Here is a 25,046-nt window from a genome sequence, read left to right as displayed (position 1 = left end):
TTTTTGTTTTAACAACATAATATGCAGTATTAAACATGTTGTAACAAGTTGCAAGTGAATACTGAGTGAAATGAGAGAGTTTGCAGAACAGCCTATTTCTGCATTGCAGGAATCAGCTTATTTCAGCTTTCTAAGGCCAAAAACAGCAAGTGATAAAAACTGCTCAAAACAGTGAAAATGATCATTGTTTTTGTTTTAACAACATAATATGCAGTATTAAACATGTTTTAACAAGTTGCAAGTGAATACTGAGTGAAATGAGAGAGTTTGCACAATGACAAATTCTGCATTGCAGGAATCAGCTTATTTCAGCTTTCTAAGGCCAAAAACAGCAAGTGATAAAAACTGCTCAAAACAGTGAAAATTATCATTGTTTTTGTTTTTAACAACATAATATGCAGTATTAAACATGTTGTAACAAGTTGCAAGTGAATACTGAGTGAAATGAGAGAGTTTGCAGAACAGACTATTTCTGCACTGCAGGAATCAGCTTATTTCTGCTTTCTAAGGCCAAAAACAGCAAGTGATAAAAACTGCTCAAAACAGTGTAAATTGAACAATGTTTTTGTTTTTAACAACATAATATACAGTATTAAACATGTTGTAACAAGTTGCAAGTGAATACTGAGTGAAATGAGAGAGTTTGCAGAACAGCCTATTTCTACACTGCAGGAATCAGCTTATTTCAGCTTTCTAAGGTCAAAAACAGCAAGTGATAAAAACTGCTCAAAACAGTGAAAATGATTATTCTTTTTGTTTTAACAACATAATATGCAGTATTAAACATGTTGTAACAAGTTGCAAGTGAATACTGAGTGAAATGAGAGAGTTTGCAGAACAGCCTATTTCTGTATAGCAGGAATCAGCTTATTTCAGCTTTCTAAGGCCAACAACAGCAAGTGATAAAACTGCTCAAAACAGTGAAAATTATCATTGTTTTTGTTTTCAACAACATAATATGCAGTATTAAACATGTTTTAACAAGTTGCAAGTGAATACTGAGTGAAATGAGAGAGTTTGCAGAACAGCCTATTCTGCATTGCAGGAATCAGCTTATTCAGCTTTCTAAGGCCAAAAACAGCAAGTGTTAAAAACTGCTAAAAACAGTGAAAACTATCATTGTTTTTGTATTTAACAACATAATATGCAGTATTAAACATGTTGTAACAAGTTGCAAGTGAATACTGAGTGAAATGAGGGAGTTTGCAGAACAGACTATTTCTGCACTGCAGGAATCAGCTTATTTCTGCTTTCTAAGGCCAAAAACAGCAAGTGATAAAAACTGCTCAAAACAGTGTAATTGAACAATGTTTTTGTTTTTAACAACATAATATACAGTATTAAACATGTTGTAACAAGTTGCAAGTGAATACTGAGTGAAATGAGAGAGTTTGCAGAACAGACTATTTCTACACTGCAGGAATCAGCTTATTTCAGCTTTCTAAGGTCAAAAACAGCAAGTGATAAAAACTGCTCAAAACAGTGAAAATGATTATTCTTTTTGTTATTAACAACATAATATGCAGTATTAAACATGTTGTAACAAGTTGCAAGTGAATACTGAGTGAAATGAGAGAGTTTGCAGAACAGCCTATTTCTGTATAACAGGAATCAGCTTATTTCAGCTTTCTAAGGCCAACAACAGCAAGTGATATAAACTGCTCAAAACAGTGAAAATGATCATTGTTTTTGTTTTAACAACATAATATGCAGTATTAAACATGTTGTAACAAGTTGCAAGTGAATACTGAGTGAAATGAGAGAGTTTGCAGAACAGCCTATTTCTGCATTGCAGGAATCAGCTTATTTCAGCTTTCTAAGGCCAAAAACAGCAAGTGATAAAAACTGACTCAAAACAGTGAAAATAACAATGTTTTTGTTTTAACAACATAATATGCAGTATTAAACATGTTGTAACAAGTTGCAAGTGAATACTGAGTGAAATGAGAGAGTTTGCAGAACAGAATATTTCTGCAATGCAGGAATCAGCTTATTTCAGCTTTCTAAGGCCAAAAACAGCAAGTGATAAAAACTGCTCAAAACAGTAAAAAATGAACAATGTTTTTGTTTTTAACAACATAATATGCAGTATTAAACATGTTGTAACAAGTTGCAAGTGAATACTGAGTGAAATGAGAGAGTTTGCAGAACAGACTATTTCTGCACTGCAGGAATCAGCTTATTTCAGCTTTCTAAGGCCAAAAACAGCAAGTGATAAAAACTGCTCAAAACAGTGAAAATGATTATTCTTTTTGTTTTTAACAACATAATATGCAGTATTAAACATGTTGTAACAAGTTGCAAGTGAATACTGAGTGAAATGAGAGAGTTTGCAGAACAGCCTATTTCTGTATAGCAGGAATCAGCTTATTTCAGCTTTCTAAGGCCAACAACAGCAAGTGATAAAAACTGCTCAAAACAGTGAAAATGATCATTGTTTTTGTTTTCAACAACATAATATGCAGTATTAAACATGTTTTAACAAGTTGCAAGTGAATACTGAGTGAAATGAGAGAGTTTGCAAAATGACCAATTCTGCATTGCAGGAATCAGCTTATTTCAGCTTTCTAAGGCCAAAAACAGCAAGTGATAAAAACTGCTCAAAACAGTGAAAAATGATTATTCTTTTTGTTTTTAACAACATAATATGCAGTATTAAACATGTTGTAACAAGTTGCAAGTGAATACTGAGTGAAATGAGAGAGTTTGCAGAACAGCCTATTTCTGCACTGCAGGAAACAGCTTATTTCAGCTTTCTAAGGCCAAAAACAGGAAGTGATAATAACTGCCCCAAACAGTGAAAATTATAATGTTTTTGTTTTTAACAACATAATATGCAGTATTAAACATGTTGTAACAAGTTGCAAGTGAATACTGAGTGAAATGAGAGAGTTTGCAGAACAGACTATTTCTGCACTGCAGGAATCAGCTTATTTCAGCTTTCTAAGGCCAAAAACAGCAAGTGATAAAAACTGCTCAAAACAGTGAAATTGAACAATGTTTTTGTTTTTAACAACATAATATGCAGTATTAAACATGTTGTAACAAGTTGCAAGTGAATACTGAGTGAAATGAGAGAGTTTGCAGAACAGCCTATTCTGTATAACAGGAATCAGCTTATTTCAGCTTTCTAAGGCCAACAACAGCAAGTGATAAAAACTGCTCAAAACAGTGAAAATGATCATTGTTTTTGTTTTCAACAACATAATATGCAGTATTAAACATGTTTTAACAAGTTGCAAGTTAATGCTGAGTGAAATGAGAGAGTTTGCAGAACAGCCTATTGCTGCATAGCAGTAATCAGCTTATTACAGCTTTCTAAGGTCAAAAACAGCAAGTGATAAAAACTGCTCAAAACAGTGAAAATTATCTTTTTTTTTTGTTTTTAACAACATAATATGCAGTATTAAACATGTTATAACAAGTTGCAAGTGAATATTGAGTAAAATAAGAGAGAGTCTGCAAAATGACAAATTCTGCATTGCAGGAATCATCTTATTTCAGCTTTCTAAGGCCAAAAACAGCAAGTGATATAAACTGCTCAAAACAGTGAAAATTATCATTGTTTTTGATTATAACAACATAATATGCAGTATTAAACATGTTTTAACAAGTTGCAAGTGAATACTGAGTAAAATGAGAGAGTTTGCAGAACAGCCTACTTCAGCTTTCTAAGGCCAACAACAGCAAGTGACAAAAACTGCTCAAAACAGTGAAAATTGATCATTGTTTTTGTTTTCAACAACATAATATGCAGTATTAAACATGTTTTAACAAGTTGCAAGTGAATACTGAGTGAAATGAGAGAGTTTGGAGAACAGCCTATTTCTGCGTTACAGGAATCAGCTTATTTCAGCTTTCTAAGGCCAAAAACAGCAAGTGATAAAAACTGCTCAAAACAGTGAAAAAGATTATTCTTTTTGTTTTTAACAACATAATATGCAGTATTAAACATGTTGTAACAAGTTGCAAGTGAATACTGAGTGAAATGAGAGAGTTTGCTGAACAGCCTATTTCTGTATAGCAGGAATCAGCTTATTTCAGCTTTCTAAGGCCAACAACAGCAAGTGATAAAAACTGCTCAAAACAGTGAAAATTATCATTGTTTTTGTTTTCAACAACATAATATGCAGTATAAACATGTTTTAACAAGTTGCAAGTGAATACTGAGTGAAATGAGAGAGTTTGCACAATGACAAATTCTGCATTGCAGGAATCAGCTTATTTCAGCTTTCTAAGGCCAAAAACAGCAAGTGATAAAAACTGCTCAAAACAGTGAAAATGATCATTGTTTTTGTTTTTAACAACACAATATGCAGTATTAAACATGTTGTAACAAGTTGCAAGTGAATACTGAGTGAAATGAGAGAGGTTGCAGAACAGCCTATTTCTGCATTGCAGGAATCAGCTTATTTCAGCTTTCTAAGGCCAAAAACAGCAAGTGATAAAAACTGCTCAAAACAGTGTAAATTGAACAATGTTTTTGTTTTTAACAACATAATATGCAGTATTAAACATGTTGTAACAAGTTGCAAGTGAATACTGAGTGAAATGAGAGAGTTTGCAGAAAAGCCTATTGCTGCATAGCAGGAATCAGCTTATTACAGCTTTCTAAGGTCAAAAACAGCAAGTGATAAAAACTGCTCAAAACAGTGAAAATGAGCAATGTTTTTGTTTTTAACAACATAATATGCAGTATTAAACATGTTTTAACAAGTTGCAAGTGAATACTGAGTAAAATGAGAGAGGTTGCACAATGACAAATTCTGCATTGCAGGAATCAGCTTATTTCAGCTTTCTAAGGTAAAAATAGCAAGTGATAAAAACTGCTCAAAACAGTGAAATTGAACAAGTTTTTTTGTTTTTAACAACATAATATGCAGTATTAAACATGTTGTAACCAGTTGCAAGTGAATACTGAGTGAAATGAGAGAGTTTGCAGAACAGCCTACTTCTACACTGCAGGAATCAGCTTATTTCAGCTTTCTAAGGTCAAAAACAGCAAGTGATAAAAACTGCTCAAAACAGTGAAAATGATTATTCTTTTTGTTTTTAACAACATATTATGCAGTATTAAACATGTGGTAACAAGTTGCAAGTGAATACTGAGTGAAATGAGAGAGTTTGCAGAACAGCCTATTTCTGTATAGCAGGAATCATCTTATTTCAGCTTTCTAAGGCCAAAAACAGCAAGTGATATAAACTGCTCAAAACAGTGAAAATTATCGTTGTTTTTGATTATAACAACATAATATGCAGTATTAAACATGTTTTAACAAGTTGCAAGTGAATACTGAGTGAAATGAGAGAGTTTGCAGAACAGCCTACTTCAGCTTTCTAAGGCCAACAACAGCAAGTGACAAAAACTGCTCAAAACAGTGAAAATGATCATTGTTTTTGTTTTCAACAACATAATATGCAGTATTAAACATGTTTTAACAAGTTGCAAGTGAATACTGAGTGAAATGAGAGAGTTTGGAGAACAGCCTATTTCTGCATTGCAGGAATCAGCTTATTTCAGCTTTCTAAGGCCAAAAACAGCAAGTGATAAAAACTGCTCAAAACAGTGAAATTGATCATTGTTTTTGTTTTTAACAACATAATATGCAGTATTAAACATGTTGTAACAAGTTGCAAGTGAATACTGAGTGAAATGAGAGAGTTTGCAGAATGACAAATTCTGCATTGCAGTAATCAGCTTATTTCAGCTTTCTAAGGCCAACAACAGCAAGTGATAAAAACTGCTCAAAACAGTGAAAATGATCATTGTTTTTGTTTTAACAACATAATATGCAGTATTAAACATGTTGTAACAAGTTGCAAGTGAATTATGAGTGAAATGAGAGAAATTGCAAAATGACAAATTCTGCATTGCAGTAATCAGCTTATTTCAGCTTTCTAAGGCCAAAAACAGCAAGTGATTAAAACTGCTCAAAACAGTGAAAGTTATCATTGTTTTTGTTTTTAACAACATAATATGCAGTATTAAACATGTTGTAACAAGTTGCAAGTGAATACTGAGTGAAATGAGAGAGTTTGCAGAACAGACTATTTCTGCACTGCAGGAATCAGCTTATTTCAGCTTTCTAAGGCCAACAACAGCAAGTGATAAAAACTGCTCAAAACAGTGAAAATGATCATTGTTTTTGTTTTTAACAACATAATATGCAGTATTAAACATGTTTTAACAAGTTGCAATTGAATACTGAGTGAAATGAGAGAGTTTGCAGAACAGCCTATTTCTGCATTGCAGGAATCAGCTTATTTCAGCTTTCTAAGGCCAAAAACAGCAAGTGATAAAAACTGCTCAAAACAGTGAAAAAGATTATTCTTTTTGTTTTTAACAACATAATATGCAGTATTAAACATGTTGTAACAAGTTGCAAGTGAATACTGAGTGAAATGAGAGAGTTTGCAGAACAGCCTATTTCTGCACTGCAGGAATCAGCTTATTTCAGCTTTCTAAGGCCAAAAACAGGAAGTGATAATAACTGCCCAAAACAGTGAAAATTCTAATTTTTATTTTGTTTTTAACAACATAATATGCAGTATTAAACATGTTGTAACAAGTTGCAAGTGAATACTGAGTGAAATGAGAGAGTTTGCAGAAATGACAAATTCTGCATTGCTGTAATCAGCTTATTTCAGCTTTCTAAGGCCAAAAACAGGAAGTGATAATAACTGCCCAAAACAGTGAAAATTATAATTTTTTTTGTTTTTAACAACATAATATGCAGTATTAAACATGTTGTAACAAGTTGCAAGTGAATACTGAGTGAAATGAGAGAGTTTGAAAAATGACAAATTCTGCATTGCAGTAATCAGCTTATTACAGCTTTCTAGGGTCAAAAACAGCAAGTGATAAAATCTGCTCAAAACAGTGAAAATGAACAATGTTTTTGTTTTTAACAACATAATATGCAGTATTGAACATGTTGTAACAAGTTGCAAGTGAATACTGAGTGAAATGAGGGAGTTTGCAGAACAGACTATTTCTGCACTGCAGGAATCAGCTTATTTCTGCTTTCTAAGGCCAAAAACAGCAAGTGATAAAAACTGCTCAAAACAGTGTAATTGAACAATGTTTTTGTTTTTAACAACATAATATACAGTATTAAACATGTTGTAACAAGTTGCAAGTGAATACTGAGTGAAATGAGAGAGTTTGCAGAACAGCCTATTTCTGTATAACAGGAATTAGCTTATTTCAGCTTTCTAAGGCCAACATCAGCAAGTGATAAAAACTGCTCAAAACAGTGAAAATTATCATTGTTTTTGTTTTTAACAACATAATATGCAGTATTAAACATGTTTTAACAAGTTACAAGTGAATACTGAGTGAAATGAGAGAGTTTGCAGAACAGCCTATTTCTGCATTGCAGGAATCAGCTTATTTCAGCTTTCTAAGGCCAAAAACAGCAAGTGATAAAAACTGCTCAAAACAGTGAAAAAGATTATTCTTTTTGTTTTTAACAACATAATATGCAGTATTAAACATGTTGTAACAAGTTGCAAGTGAATACTGAGTGAAATGAGAGAGTTTGCAGAACAGCCTATTTCTGTATAGCAGGAATCAGCTTATTTCAGCTTTCTAAGGCCAACAACAGCAAGTGATAAAAACTGCTCAAAACAGTGAAAATTATCATTGTTTTTGTTTTCAACAACATAATATGCAGTAATAAACATGTTTTAACAAGTTGCAAGTGAATACTGAGTGAAATGAGAGAGTTTGCACAATGACAAATTCTGCATTGCAGGAATCAGCTTATTTCAGCTTTCTAAGGCCAAAAACAGCAAGTGTTAAAAACTGCACAAAACAGTGAAAACTATCATTGTTTTTGTATTTAACAACATAATATGCAGTATTAAACATGTTGTAACAAGTTGCAAGTGAATACTGAGTGAAATGAGGGAGTTTGCAGAACAGACTATTTCTGCACTGCAGGAATCAGCTTATTTCTGCTTTCTAAGGCCAAAAACAGCAAGTGATAAAAACTGCTCAAAACAGTGTAATTGAACAATGTTTTTGTTTTTAACAACATAATATACAGTATTAAACATGTTGTAACAAGTTGCAAGTGAATACTGAGTGAAATGAGAGAGTTTGCAGAACAGCCTATTTCTACACTGCAGGAATCAGCTTATTTCAGCTTTCTAAGGTCAAAAACAGCAAGTGATAAAAACTGCTCAAAACAGTGAAAATGATTATTCTTTTTGTTATTAACAACATAATATGCAGTATTAAACATGTTGTAACAAGTTGCAAGTGAATACTGAGTGAAATGAGAGAGTTTGCAGAACAGCCTATTTCTGTATAACAGGAATCAGCTTATTTCAGCTTTCTAAGGCCAACAACAGCAAGTGATATAAACTGCTCAAAACAGTGAAAATGATCATTGTTTTTGTTTTCAAGAACATAATATGCAGTATTAAACATGTTTTAACAAGTTGCAAGTGAATACTGAGTGAAATGAGAGAGTTTGCAGAACAGCCTATTTCTGCATTGCAGGAATCAGCTTATTTCAGCTTTCTAAGGCCAAAAACAGCAAGTGATAAAAACTGCTCAAAACAGTGAAAATGAACAATGTTTTTGTTTTTAACAACATAATATGCAGTATTAAACATGTTTTAACAAGTTGCAAGTGAATACTGAGTGAAATGAGAGAGTTTGCAGAACAGCCTATTTCTGCATTGCAGGAATCAGCTTATTTCAGCTTTCTAAGGCCAACAACAGCAAGTGATAAAAACTGCTCAAAACAGTGAAAATGATCATTGTTTTTGTTTTCAACAACATAATATGCAGTATTAAACATGTTTTAACAAGTTGCAAGTGAATACTGAGTGAAATGAGAGAGTTTGCAGAACAGCCTATTTCTGCATTACAGGAATCAGCTTATTTCAGCTTTCTAAGGCCAAAAACAGCAAGTGATAAAAACTGCTCAAAACAGTGAAAGTTATCATTGTTTTTGTTTTAACTACATAATATGCAGTATTAAACATGTTGTAACAAGTTGCAAGTGAATACTGAGTGAAATGAGAGAGTTTGCAGACCTGACTAATTCTGCATTGCAGGAATCAGCTTATTTCAGCTTTCTAAGGCCAAAAACAGCAAGTGATAAAAACTGCTCAAAACAGTGAAAATGATCATTGTTTTTGTTTTAACAACATAATATGCAGTATTAAACATGTTGTAACAAGTTGCAAGTGAATACTGAGTGAAATGAGAGAGTTTGCAGAACAGACTATTTCTGCACTGCAGGAATCAGCTTATTTCAGCTTTCTAAGGCCAAAAACAGCAAGTGATAAAAACTGCTCAAAACAGTGAAATGAACATATGTTTTTGTTTTTAACAACATAATATGCAGTATTAAACATGTTGTAACAAGTTGCAAGTGAATACTGAGTGAAATGAGAGAGTTTGCAGAACAGCCTATTTCTGCATGCAGGAATCAGCTTATTTCAGCTTTCTAAGGCCAAAAACAGCAAGTGATAATAACTGCTCAAAACAGTGAAAATGATCATTGTTTTTGTTTTAACAACATAATATGCAGTATTAAACATGTTTTAACAAGTTGCAAGTGAATACTGAGTGAAATGAGAGAGTTTGCGAACAGCCTATTGCTGCAATTGCAGGAATCAGCTTATTTACAGCTTTCTAATGGCAAAAACAGCAAGTGATAAAAACTGCTCAAACAGTGAAAATATCATTTTTTTTTTGTTTTAACAACATAATATGCAGTATTAAACATGTTGTAACAAGTTGCAAGTGAATACTGAATGAATAGAGAGGTTTGCAGAACAGACCTATTTCTGCATTGCAGGAATCAGCTTATTCAGCTTTCTAAGGCCAAAAACAGCAAGTGATATAAACTGCTCAAAACAGTGAAAATTGAACAATGTTTTTGTTTTTAACAACATAATATGCAGTATTAAACCTGTTTAACAAGTTGCAAGTGAATACTGAGTGAAATGAGAGAGTTTGCAGATGACAAGCCTATTCTGCATTGCAGGAATCACATTTCAGCTTTCTAAGGCCAACAACAGCAAGTGACAAAAACTGCTCGAAACAGTGAAAATGATCATTGTTTTTGTTTTCAACAACATGATATGCAGTAATAAACATGTTTTAACAAGTTGCAAGTGAATACTGTGAAATGACAGAGTTTGCAGAACAGCCTATTTCTGCATTACAGTAATCAGCTTATTACAGCTTTCTAAGGCCAAAAACAGCAAGTGATAAAAACTGCTCAAAACAGTGAAAATGAACAATGTTTTTGTTTTTAACTACATAATATGCAGTATTAAACATGTTTTAACAAGTTGCAAGTGAATACTGAGTGAAATGAGAGAGTTTGCAGAACAGCCTATTTCTGCATTGCTGGAATCAGATTATTTCAGCTTTCTAAGGCCAAAAACAGCAAGTGATAAAAACTGCTCAAAACAGTGAAAATGAGCAATGTTTTTGTTTTAACTACATAATATGCAGTATTAAACATGTTGTAACAAGTTGCAAGTGAATAATGAGTGAAATGAGAGAGTTTGCAAACAGCCTATTTCTGCATTGCAGGAATCAGCTTATTTCAGCTTTCTAAGGCCAAAAACAGCAAGTGATAAAACTGCTCAAAACAGTGAAAATGAACAATTGTTTTTGTTTTAACAACATAATATGCAGTATTAAACATGTTGTAACAAGTTGCAAGTGAATACTGAGTGAAATGAGAGAGTTTGCAGAATAGACTATTTCTGCATTGCAGGAATCAGCTTATTTCAGCTTTCTAAGGCCAAAAACAGCAAGTGATAAAAACTGCTCAAAACAGTGAAAATGATAATGTTTTTGTTTTAACAACATAATATGCAGTATTAAACATGTTTAACAAGTTGCAAGTGAATACTGAGTGAAATGAGAGAGTTTGCAGAACAGCCTATTTCTGCATTGCAGGAATCAGCTTATTTCAGCTTTCTAAGGCCAAAAACAGCAAGTGATAAAAACTGCTCAAAACAGTGAAAATTATCATTTTTTGTTTTTAACAACATAATATGCAGTATTAAACATGTTGTAACAAGTTGCAAGTGAATACTGAGTGAAATGAGAGAGTTTGCAGAAATGACAAATTCTGCATTGCAGGAATCAGCTTATTTCAGCTTTCTAAGGCCAAAAACAGCAAGTGATAAAAACTGCTCAAAACAGTGAAAATTATCATTGTTTTTGTTTTTAACAACATAATATGCAGTATTAAACATGTTGTAACAAGTTGCAAGTGAATACTGAGTGAAATGAGAGAGTTTGCAGAATGACAAATTCTGCATTGCAGGAATCAGCTTATTTCAGCTTTCTAAGGCCAAAAACAGCAAGTGATAAAAACTGCTCAAAACAGTGAAAATGATCATTTTTTTGTTTTAACAACATAATATGCAGTATTAAACATGTTTTAACAAGTTGCAAGTGAATACTGAGTGAAATGAGAGAGTTTGCAGAACAGCCTATTTCTGTATAGCAGGAATCAGCTTATTTCAGCTTTCTAAGGCCAAAAACAGCAAGTGATAAAAACTGCTCAAAACAGTGAAAATTATCATTGTTTTTGTTTTTAACAACATAATATGCAGTATTAAACATGTTGTAACAAGTTGCAAGTGAATACTGAGTGAAATGAGAGAGTTTGCAGAACATGACAAATTCTGCATTGCAGGAATCAGCTTATTTCAGCTTTCTAAGGCCAAAAACAGCAAGTGATAAAAACTGCTCAAAACAGTGAAAATTATCATTGTTTTTGTTTTTAACAACATAATATGCAGTATTAAACATGTTGTAACAAGTTGCAAGTGAATACTGAGTGAAATGAGAGAGTTTGCAAAATGACAAATTCTGCATTGCAGTAATCAGCTTATTTCAGCTTTCTAAGGCCAAAAACAGCAAGTGATAAAAACTGCTCAAAACAGTGAAAATGAATAATGCTTTTTGTTTTAACAACATAATATGCAGTATTAAACATGTTTTAACAAGTTGCAAGTGAATACTGAGTGAAATGAGAGAGTTTGCAGAACAGCCTATTTCTGCATTGCAGGAATCAGCTTATTTCAGCTTTCTAAGGCCAAAAACAGCAAGTGATAAAAACTGCTCAAAACAGTGAAAATTATCATTGTTTTTGTTTTTAACAACATAATATGCAGTATTAAACATGTTGTAACAAGTTGCAAGTGAATACTGAGTGAAATGAGAGAGTTTGCAGAACAGCCTATTTCTGCATTGCAGGAATCAGCTTATTTCAGCTTTCTAAGGCCAAAAACAGCAAGTGATAAAACTGCTCAAAACAGTGAAAATGATAATTGTTTTTGTTTTTAACAACATAATATGCAGTATTAAACATGTTGTAACAAGTTGCAAGTGAATACTGAGTGAAATGAGAGAGTTTGCAGAACAGCCTATTTCTGCACTGCAGGAATCAGCTTATTTCAGCTTTCTAAGGCCAAAAACAGCAAGTGATAAAACTGCTCAAAACAGTGAAAATTATCATTGTTTTTGTTTTTAACAACATAATATGCAGTATTAAACATGTTTAACAAGTTGCAAGTGAATACTGAGTGAAATGAGAGAGTTTGCAGAACAGCCTATTTCTGCATTGCAGGAATCAGCTTATTTCAGCTTTCTAAGGCCAAAAACAGCAAGTGATAAAAACTGCTCAAAACAGTGAAAATTATTATTCTTTTTGTTTTTAACAACATAATATGCAGTATTAAACATGTTTTAACAAGTTGCAAGTGAATATTGAGTGAAACAGCAAGTGATAAACACTGCTCAAAACAGTGAAAACGAATAATGTTTTTTTTTAACAACATAATATGCAGTAATAAGTGAAGTTTTCAAACTAATTTCGAGAGGAGCATGTGATATGATTGACTGCAGCTGGCCACTCATCTACATTCACTAGTTAGCCAATCAGATTAACCCCAACTCACTATAAGTAGCCTAGCTAGAACTACTCTTTTATCTTTGTTTTCCGAAGAAATCACACTAAGACAGACCCAGCTCTTCTACAATCTTCGACTCCAAAACATCTACAACCATACCTACTATCCTACCTTTCCCGACTACAACAACTACAAACAACAACAACAACAACAGCAACAGCAGAAATTCAACTTCAATGGACACAGCAAAGCAGTATAAAGATTTTGTCACACCAACAACAGCACCATGGAAAGATCTGATACAGCCGCTCTCCCAGAAACACCAGCACAAGCACAACAACAAGCTCCAACCGGAAACCAACCAAACTCCGAGGCTCCCATAAGAGGCCGAAGGCCTATCCGTTCAACAGTTGCAAGGACCCAACGCCGCACGCAATCTCCATCTCTTATCACTCCAAATCGCAACCTACCTTCTCCAGCATCATCTTACGCATCCGCCAGATCTTCATCCCTCACCTCCAACAAGATGACCGTTTCTGAACTTCGCCAGACCCTCATAAACGCCGGAATTTCCATCCCCAGCCGCTGTAATAAAACCGAACTACTAAAACTCTACGAAGCCATCCCGTCACCAACTCCGCCCCCCCAGGACAACAGAGCTGCTTGCTCCCGCCACACCCCCTATCCTCAACCCACCACTGCACAGCAAGCAAGAAACCTCCCCGGACCTCCAAAGAAAGCAACCAGAAAAAGCAATACAAAACTATCCCAAGTTACAGGACAAACTGCTCCCTCTAGCACCACCTTCCAAAACACCGACAATCCACCGGACAGTTACGCCACTCCAGGACTTTCTACCCCCCTCCCCTGGCCTCCAGCTCCACATTCTAGTGGAAACTCCAGTCCTATTCTTCCATCTCTCCCCCCCACTCTCAACCCTCCCCATTTCGCTCTCTCATCTAATCTTCCTCATTCTTCAACCCAGCCTATTTCTACTCAGACATTTCCTACAAATCCTAACACTCTTCCTCTGCCTACTCAATTTCCCTCTGCAAATATCCCCTTGTTTTTCTCCTCTACATCCCTCCACCAAGCACCCACATCCTTTACTAATCCTCCCCAACAGTCTACCATCCCTTCTAACATATCTTCCGCACGACCCCCCTTCACCCTAACCACAGCCACGCCCCTTCCCATTCCGCTCAATGCTCCAGTCCTGGAACCAACTCCGATCTCCAACGCCATCAAGAACCTCATCCTATCAGGTGCCGACATAGACCTTTCTACACTCCTTTCACCCATAGCACCTCCCTCGGCAGAACGACAGGTGGATTGCGGCGAATTCACCTTTACTCTCAAATCATCAGTTAGCTCACAACCTCGTACACTTTCAATAGCTGAATTCCACGTAGCTTTCGCACGTTACACAGAAACCATCTGCTCAGTTTTTCCCCATAGGAGGCGATTATATGGCCATCATTTCTGAGCTCGCGCTCTCCTATGGGGGAACACATTTTTACACATACCATAAATTATTCTCTGCAAAATGCGCTATTCGCGTTACTCAGTGGAATCAATGCCCATATTGGGGGGCTATGGACACCGATCTCCACAACAGAGTTTTCTTAGGATGCCGCAATCTTTCCTGCGCGGTCTGCCATTCAAATATACACCCGACCACTTCTTGTCCCTTCATATTCCCCTCCGCAGATAAAGAACTACAAACCCCAAGATCCACCAGCTATGTACCCCGCCCCTCTACCTCTGCTATCCCCGCTCTACTTCCTCCTCTCTCATCCCAAAACCCTCCCTCTTCTGCAACCTGCAATAATTTCAACATAGCAAGATGCTTTCACAATCCATGCAAATTTATACATATTTGCAACTACTGCGGCAGCGCACACGCACGTGTCGTTTGCCAAGTTTTGAGAGCTAATAAAAAACAAAGAAATTACTTGTCGACTCCTGTCAATATGTCTAACCTTTACTGTGAATTACGCTTGCACCCTGATCCTAACTTTTCTGAATTTCTCATTTCAGGTCTGTCTAATGAATTCCACCCAGGTGTTTCGACTCTTCCTTCCTATAACCTCGCATGTCCTAATCTACAATCTGCCAACGCTGAACCAGAAGTGGTGGAGAAATTAATCAAGAAAGAGATCGATAATAAATTTATGATCGGTCCCTTTCTTGCCCCCCCCGTTCAGCACATATCGGATCAGCCCAATCGGAGTAGCAACCAGAAAATTTTCTGGAAAAAAACGATTAATAATTGACCTGTCTTCTCCACATAATTCCGCATTTTCAAGCATTAACAGCATCATTTCGCCAGACGATTTCTCTCTGAATTACCACGACATAGACCAAGCAATCCATTTAATTAAACTCGTCGGCCGCAACGCTTGGCTCGCTAAAGTCGATATCACGTCAGCATTTAAAATCATGCCTTTACACCCCAAGTTCTGGCATCTTTTTGGCATCAATTGGAAATCTCAATTCTACTTCGCAGTCCGTTTAACTTTCGGTTGCAGAAGTAGCCCCAAAATATTCGACATGCTTTCAGAAGCCATATGCTGGATTCTCGCTAATAACTACGGAATCCCACACGTAGTCCACCTCATAGATGATTTCCTCATCATCTCTCCCTCAAATACTCCACAAGCTCAACACTTAGTGACTACAAAAGCAGTTTTTGCTAAACTTGGTATCCCCCTCGCGGAGGAGAAAACCGCCGGCCCTAGTACCTGCATAGAATTCCTAGGCATCAATTTGGACTCTCAAAAACTTCAAGCATCCTTGCCTAAAGAGAAAATAGATCGAATTATTTCTCTTTCTTCATTATTTTTGGAGAAACCAGAATGTTCTAAGCGCGAACTGCTGTCAATATTAGGACACCTAAATTTCGCCATGCGCATCATACCACAAGGACGACCCTTTGTCACTCACCTCCTCCAACTCGCAGCATCAGCTCACAGTTTAGACGAAAACATACCTTTATCCGATCCCTGCCGCAACGAACTCAGCCTTTGGATTTCCTTCATTAAGTGCTGGAATGGCTGCTCATTCTTTTACAATGATTTAATTTCTTCCCCCGTAAATATCAATCTTTACACTGACGCCGCCCCCTCCGTAGGATTCGGCAGCTATTACCAAGGTCGATGGTTCGCCTCCGATTGGCCTCCACAAATGATGGAAATTCCCTCCCATCAACATTCGTCCGCACTATTTGAATTATACTCTATAGTATTCGCAACTTTATTATGGGGAGCTGAATGGTCTGCATCCAGCATTCTCATCCACTGTGACAATGAAGCCGTTGTTCACTGCATCAACAGAGGACGCTCTCACTCTCCCGCCTTAATGCCGCTTCTCCGTCGCCTCATTTGGACTTCAGCTAAAAAACAATTCATTATAACTGCTGTACATGTTTCTGGTTTTCATAATCAAATTGCTGACTCTCTCTCTCGTTTCCATTTTCAGAGATTCAGACAATTGGCGCCAGAGGCGGAGCAACACCCGACTCCCATCCCTCCATATTCAGAGATGATATTCCAATAAACCATCCCATGCACAATCTGCACCAAACATCTATATCTCTAATTCTGCAGGCCGTAGCACCAAGAACATTACAATCATATCTCACCGCATGGAAAACATTCAAACACTTTCATTCCCTATACAACACTACATTCCCTAATTTCTCCCTTCTTACAATCACATCATTCATCACATATCTACATTCACATAAACACATCCAAGCCAACTCAATTAAGAGTTATTTAAGTGGTAATCATTTTTTTCACAAACTCATGTACGGCTCCATTTCTGATTCTATTGCTAATTCACAAACCAGCCTTCTCATTAAGGGCATCCAGAAAACCCATCCCCCCTCCCAGACACCAGACTGCCCATCACACACAATATACTCTCCAAATGCATTTCCACTCTCAGAAAAGGCTACCTATCCTTTCATACAGACCACACTCTAGACGCTATGTTTATTCTAGCCTTTTTCGGATTTCTTAGATGTTCCGAATTTGCAGTAACTTCCAACTTCGATCCCTTTATTCACCCCACCATCGCAGATCTGACATTGATTGACGAGGAAACAATTTCCTTCCTCATCAAGCAAAGTAAAACAGATCAATCCAGAAAGTGACATTGCATCTACATATTTAATATCCCCTCCCCCACAAGCCCATTCCAAACACTCCTAGCTTACATACAATATAGAAAAACACTAAGCTTAAGTCCCCTAGCCCCCCATTTCATAGACGACGCACACCACCCAGTGACACGCTTTTGGTTTCAAAAACACCTCAAAGCAGTCCTCCACCATTCAGGCTTCCCACCAGGATCATACTCCAGTCACTCATTCAGAATAGAAGCCGCCACCACAGCTGCACACAAAGGGCTATCTCAACAACACATACAAACACTAGGAAGGTGGTCTTCCGACGCCTTCAAATCTTACATTCGACTCAGCCACAGCCATCTAAAGGAAGCCCAAAGGACCCTCACCAGCAGACACCTTAAACCCAGCGGAAAAGGGCACGAGCCCAATCCAGGGATGAGACTAGACACAGCCATCCCGGCTTCCAGAGGGCGGAGGAGCTCCTCAGCCACCCAAGGGCGTGGGCACGACCCAGCCACCTAACCCTTCTTTCTTCCTTCTGGCTCTAAGTCGCACTCAGCTTTCTCTCCCTATTCACCCACCTAACTCCAGCAGGCGTTTTCCCGCCCAGGCCCCCCCTGTCACCCCCCCCCCCCCCCTGGCCGCTGCCACAGAAGTCTTCACCACCCCTCCACCTTTCCCTGACTTCTGTAGGACCCTGCCCCCCCCCCCCCCCCCCATGGCTCTAACTCCCGCAGGAGTGTTACCCCGAGCTTCGGTTCCCGCAGGTATCATCTCGCAGCCCCTCCCCCTACTCTAGCTTTTACATATTATAAGTAATTTTAACAATGACATATAATATAGCTTTATTTTTGCTCTCTTTTTGATTTTATTTATATAAATTCATATATATATGCACCCACGCATATAAATATTAATTTATATATAGCGCTGCCACCACCACACTCTGTTCCCGCAGGAACACCCCCAGAGCACCAATTCTGCCCGTCACCCTCCAGCAGGAGTCTTCACCTCCCCCTCATCTCTCCTGACTCCTACTGGAGCTGGCCAAATTAGCTCAACCAACACCGAGCTGTGTTACGAGCACGAGTCACGTCACCGACCCTCCCAGGCCCTAGCTTATTTTATTTTCTTATACATTTATTTTACACATTTACCTTTCATTTATTTTATTTCATTTATATATATGTATATATTTATATATGCACCTACGCATATAAATATACATTTATATATAGTGCCGTCACCCTCAAGCTCTAACTCTCGCAGGAGTGGTCCCGAGCATCGACCCCCGCAGGGGTCATCGCCCAACTGCCATTCACCCTTCAGCCTTCACCTGCCCTTCCTCTTCCCGACTCCAGCTGGAGATGGCACATACAGCTCCATCTCCCGCCCCACCCCAGCACCCCCCCCCTCCCCCCCCCCCCCCCCCCACCCCCCCCCTTATCCAGCTGAAGTCCTCACTTCCCCTTCCCCATTTTTAACTACTCCAGCAGGATTCCTGTCCATCCCATGGCTCTAAACCCCGCAGGGGTCTCCCCGAATCTCTACTCCCGCAGAAGTATTCATAGCCCACACCAACCCTGCTCGGGCTCCCGCAGGAGTCTGTATCACCCTTTGCTCCCACAGGAGCCCCCTTTACCTTTCTTTCTGTAAAACCACTATATCCAGCAGCCGGATATAGCCTTCCAAGCCTTTTGGGGAGTTTCTTCGAATACACGACTGCTGTCCCGAGTCTCCTGCATTTGGGGAGCTCTCGAGAACAACCTGATCTCGTACTCCCCTCATATGCTCTATGGACCAGGCGGGAGCCCTGGGCTCACCTATCTCCGAGCTCAGGGTTCTCTCCCGGGACAGCATGCCAAAACTGCTAACAGTTGTCAAACAATATCTAAGTGTGAACTCTTGAAGTGAAGTTTTCAAACTATTTTCGAGAGGAGCATGTGATATGATTGACTGCAGCTGGCCACTCATCTACATTCACTTGTTAGCCAATCAGATTAACCCCAACACACTATAAGTAGCCTAGCTAGAACTACTCTCTTATCTTCGTTTTCCGAAGAAACCCCCCATCCACCCCTTCTCCTCCTTTTTTCTTCTACCACGGGGAGCTCTCGAAAACCACCTGATCTCGTACTCCCCTCATATGCTCTATGGACCAGGCGGGAGCCCTGGGCTCACCTATCTCCGAGCTCAGGGTTCTCTCCCGGGACAGCATGCCAAACCTGCTAACAGTTGTCAAACAATATCTAAGTGTGAACTCTTGAAACGTGTTTTAACAAGTTGCAAGTGAATACTGAGTGAAATGAAAGAGTTTGCAGAACAGCCTATTTCTGCATAGCAGGAATCTGCTTATTTCATCTTTCTAAGGCCAGAAACAGCAAGTAATAAAAACTGCTCAAAACAGTGAAAATTATTATTCTTTTTGTTTTTAACAACATAATATGCAGTATTAAACATGTTGTAACAAGTTGCAAGTGAATATTGAGTGAAATAAGAGAGAGTTTACAAAATGACAAATTCTGCATAGCAGGAATCAGCTTATTTCAGCTTTCTAAGGCCAAAAACATCAAGTGATATAAACTGCTCAAAACAGCGAAAATTATCATTCTTTTTGTTTATAACAACATAATATGCAGCATTAAACATGTTTTAACAAGTTGCAAGTGAATACTGAGTGAAATGAGAGAGTTAGCAGAACAGCCTATTTCTGTATAGAAGTAATCAGCTTATTTCAGTTTTCTGAGGCCAACAACAACAAGTGATAAAAACTGCTCAAAAGAGTGAAAATGATCATTGTTTTTGTTTTTAACAACATAATATGCAGTATTAAACATGTTGTAACAAGTTGCAAGTGAATACTGAGTGAAATGAGAGAGTTTGCAAAATGACAAATTCTGCATTGCAGTAATCAGCTTATTTCAGCTTTCTAAGGCCAAAAACAGCAAGAGATAAAAACTGCTGAAAACAGTAAAAATGAACAATGTTTTTGTTTTTAACAACATTATATGCAGTATTAAACATGTTTTAACAAGTTGCAAGTGAATATTGAGTGAAATGAGAGAGTTTGCAGAACAGCCTATTTCTGCATTGCTGGAATCAGTTTATTTCAGCTTTCTAAGGCCAAAAACAGCAAGTGATAAAAACTGCTCAAAACAGTGAAAATGAACAATGTTTTTGTTTTTAACAACATGATATGAAGTATTAAACATGTTGTAACAAGTTGCAAGTGAATACTGAGTGAAATGAGAGAGTTTGCAAATTGACAAATTCTGCATTTGAATATTTCGGCTTTCTAAAGCCAAAAACAGCAAGTGATAAAAACTGCTCAAAACAGTGAAAATGAATAATGTTTTTGTTTTTAACAACATATTATGCAGTATTAAACATGTTTTAACAAGTTGCAAGTGAATACTCAGTGAAATGAGAGAGTTTGCAGAACAGCCTATTTCTGCATAGCAGGAATCAGCTTATTTCATCTTTCTAAGGCCAAAAACAGCAAGTAATAAAAACTGCTCAAAACAGTGAAAATTATTATTCTTTTTGTTTTTAACAACATAATATGCAGTATTAAACATGTTGTAACAAGCTGCAAGTGAATATTGAGTGAAATAAGAGAGAGTTTACAAAATGACAAAATCTGCATAGCAGGAATCAGCTTATTTCAGCTTTCTAAGGCCAAAAACATCAAGTGATATAAACTGCTCAAAACAGCGAAAATTATCATTCTTTTTGTTTATAACAACATAATATGCAGCATTAAACATGTTTTAACAAGTTTCAAGTGAATACTGAGTGAAATGAGAGAGTTAGCAGAACAGCCTATTTCTGTATAGAAGTAATCAGCTTATTTCAGTTTTCTAAGGCCAACAACAACAAGTGATAAAAACTGCTCAAAAGAGTGAAAATGATCATTGTTTTTGTTTTTAACAACATAATATGCAGTATTAAACATGTTGTAACAAGTTGCAAGTGAATACTGAGTGAAATGAGAGAGTTTGCAAAATGACAAATTCTGCATTGCAGTAATCAGCTTATTTCAGCTTTCTAAGGCCAAAAACAGCAAGAGATAAAAACTGCTGAAAACAGTAAAAATGAACAATGTTTTTGTTTTTAACAACATTATATGCAGTATTAAACATGTTTTAACAAGTTGCAAGTGAATATTGAGTGAAATGAGAGAGTTTGCAGAACAGCCTATTTCTGCATTGCTGGAATCAGTTTATTTCAGCTTTCTAAGGCCAAAAACAGCAAGTGATAAAAACTTCTCTAAACAGTGAAAATGAACAATGTTTTTGTTTTTAACAACATGATATGAAGTATTAAACATGTTATAACAAGTTGCAAGTGAATACTGAGTGAAATGAGAGAGTTTGCAAATTGACAAATTCTGCATTTGAATATTTCGGCTTTCTAAAGCCAAAAACAGCAAGTGATAAAAACTGCTCAAAACAGTGAAAATGAATAATGTTTTTGTTTTTAACAACATATTATGCAGTATTAAACATGTTTTAACAAGTTGCAAGTGAATACTGAGTGAAATGAGAGAGTTCGCAGAACAGCCTAATTCTGTATAGAAGTAATCAGCTTATTTCAGTTTTCTGAGGCCAACAACAACAAGTGATAAAAACTGCTCAAAAGAGTGAAAATGATCATTGTTTTTGTTTTTAACAACATAATATGCAGTATTAAACATGTTGTAACAAGTTGCAAGTGAATACTGAGTGAAATGAGAGAGTTTGCAAAATGACAAATTCTGCATTGCAGTAATCAGCTTATTTCAGCTTTCTAAGGCCAAAAACAGCAAGAGATAAAAACTGCTGAAAACAGTAAAAATGAACAATGTTTTTGTTTTTAACAACATTATATGCAGTATTAAACATGTTTTAACAAGTTGCAAGTGAATATTGAGTGAAATGAGAGAGTTTGCAGAACAGCCTATTTCTGCGTTGCAGGAATCAGCTTATTTCAGCTTTCGAAAGCAAACAACAGCAAGTGATAAAAACTGCTCAAAACAGTGAAAATGATCATTGTTTTTGTTTTCAACAACATCATATGCAGTATTAAACATGTTTTAACAAGTTGCAAGTGAATACTGAGTGAAATGAGAGAGTTTGCAGAACAGCCTATTTCTGCATTGCAGGAATCAGCTTATTTCAGCTTTCTAAGGCCAAAAACAGCAAGTGATAAAAACTGCTCAAAACAGTGAAAATGATCATTCTTTTTGTTTTTAACAACATAATATGCAGTATTAAACATGTTGTAACAAGTTGCAAGTGAATACTGAGTGAAATAGAGAGAGTTTGCAAAAATGACAAATTCTGCATTGCAGGAATCAGCTTATTTCAGCTTTCTAAGGCCAAAAACAGCAAGTGATAAAAACTGCTCAAAACAGTGAAAATGAACAATGTTTTTGTTTTAACAACATAATATGCAGTATTAAACATGTTTTAACAAGTTGCAAGTGAATACTGAGTGAAATGAGAGAGTTTGCAGAACAGCCTATTTCTGCATTGCAGGAATCAGCTTATTTCAGCTTTCTAAGGCCAAAAACAGCAAGTGATAAAAACTGCTCAAAACAGTGAAAATGAACATTGTTTTTGTTTTTAACAACATAATATGCAGTAATAAAACATGTTTTAACAAGTTGCAAGTGAATACTGAGTGAAATGAGAGAGTTTGCAAATGACAATTCTGCATTGCAGGAATCAGCTTATTTCAGCTTTCTAAGGCCAAAAACAGCAAGTGATAAAAACTGCTCAAAACAGTGAAAATGAATCATGTTTTTGTTTTTAACAACATAATATGCAGTATTAAACATGTTTTAACAAGTTGCAAGTGAATACTGAGTGAAATGAGAGAGTTTGCAGAACAGCCTATTTCTGCATAGCAGGAATCAGCTTATTTCAGCTTTCTAAGGACAAAAACAGCAAGTGATAAAAACTGCTCAAAACAGTGAAAATGAACATGTTTTTGTTTTTAACAACATAATATGCAGTATTAAACATGTTTAACAAGTTGCAAGTGAACATTGAGTGAAATAAGAGAGAGTTTGCAAAATTACAAATTCTGTATAGCAAAAATCAGCTTATTTCAGCTTTCTAAGGCCAAAAACAGCAAGTGATAAAAACTGCTCAAAACAGTGAAAATTATCATTCTTTTTGTTTTTAACAACATAATATGCAGTATTAAACATGTTTTAACAAGTTGCAAGTGAATACTGAGTGAAATAAGAGAGTTTGCAGAACAGCCTATTTCTGCATAGCAGGAATCAGCTTATTTTATCTTTCTAAGGCCAAAAACAGCAAGTGATAAAAACTGCTCAAAACAGTGAAAATTATTATTCTTTTTGTTTTTAACAACATAATATGCAGTATTAAACATGTTGTAACAAGTTGCAAGTGAATACTGAGTGAAATAAGAGAGTTTACAAAATGACAAATTCTGCATTGCAGGAATCAGCTTATTTTAGCTTTCTAAGGCCAAAAACATCAAGTGATATAAACTGCTCAAAACAGGGAAAATTATCATTCTTTTTGTTTATAACAACATAATATGCAGTATTAAACTTGTTTTAACAAGTTGCAAGTGAATACTGAGTGAAATGAGAGAGTTTGCAGAACAGCCTATTTCTGCATAGCAGGAATCAGCTTATTTCAGCTTTCTAAGGCCAAAAACAGCAAGTGATAAAACTGCTCGAAACAGTGAAAATGATCATTCTTTTTGTTTTTAACAACATAATATGCAGTATTAAACATGTTTTAACAAGTTGCAAGTGAATATTGAGTGAAATGAGAAAATTTGCAGAACAGCCTATTTCTGCATAGCAGGAATCAGCTTATTTCATCTTTCTAAGGCCAAAAACAGCAAGTGATAAAAACTGCTCAAAACAGTAAAAATGATTATTCTTTTTGTTTTTAACAACATAATATGCAGTATTAAACATGTTGTAACAAGTTGCAAGTGAACATTGAGTGAAATAAGAGAGAGTTTGCAAAATTACAAATTCTGTATAGCAAAAATCAGCTTATTTCAGCTTTCCAAGGCCAAAAACAGCAAGTGATAAAAACTGCTCAAAACAGTGAAAATGAATAATGTTTTTGTTTTTAACAACATAATACGCAGTATTAAACATGTTTTAACAAGTTGCAAGTAAATACTGAGTGAAATGAGAGAGTTTGCCGAACAGCCTATTTCTGCATAGCAGGAATCAGCTTATTTGATCTTTCTAAGGCCAAAAACAGCAAGTGTTAAAAACTGCTCAAAACAGTGAAAATTATCATTCTTTTTGTTTTTAACAACATAATATGCAGTATTAAACATGTTATAACAAGTTGCAAGTGAATACTGAGTGAAATGAGAGAGTTTGCAGAACAGCCTATTTCTGCATAGCAGGAAATCAGCTTATTTCAGCTTTCTAAAGCTAAAAACAGCAAGTGATAAAAACTGCTCAAAACAGTGAAAATGAATAATGTTTTTGTTTTTAACAACATTATATGCAGTATTAAACATGTTTTAACAAGTTGCAAGTGAATATTGAGTGAAATAAGAGAGTTTACAAAATGACAAAATCTGCATTGCAGGAATCAGCTTATTTCAGCTTTCTAAGGCCAAAACAGCAAGTGATAAAAACTGCTCAAAACAGTGAAAATGACAATATTTTTGTTTTTAACAACATAATATGCAGTATTAAACATGTTTTAACAAGTTGCAAGTGAATACTGAGTGAAATGAGAGAGTTTGCAGAACAGCCTATTTCTGCATTGCAGGAGTCAGCTTATTTCAGCTTTCTAAGGCCAAAAACAGCAAGTGATAAAAACTGCTCAAAACAGTGAAAATGAACAATGTTTTTGTTTTTAACAACATAATATGCAGTATTAAACATGTTTTAACAAGTTGCAAGTGAATACTGAGTGAATATGAAGAGTTTGCAGAACAGCCTATTTCTGCATTGCAGGAATCAGCTTATTTCAGCTTTCTAAGGCCAAAAACAGCAAGTGATAAA

This window comes from Danio aesculapii, chromosome 1 (genome assembly GCF_903798145.1).
Source record: "Danio aesculapii chromosome 1, fDanAes4.1, whole genome shotgun sequence".
NCBI lineage: Eukaryota > Metazoa > Chordata > Actinopteri > Cypriniformes > Danionidae > Danio > Danio aesculapii.
This window is presented reverse-complemented; position numbering follows the sequence as displayed.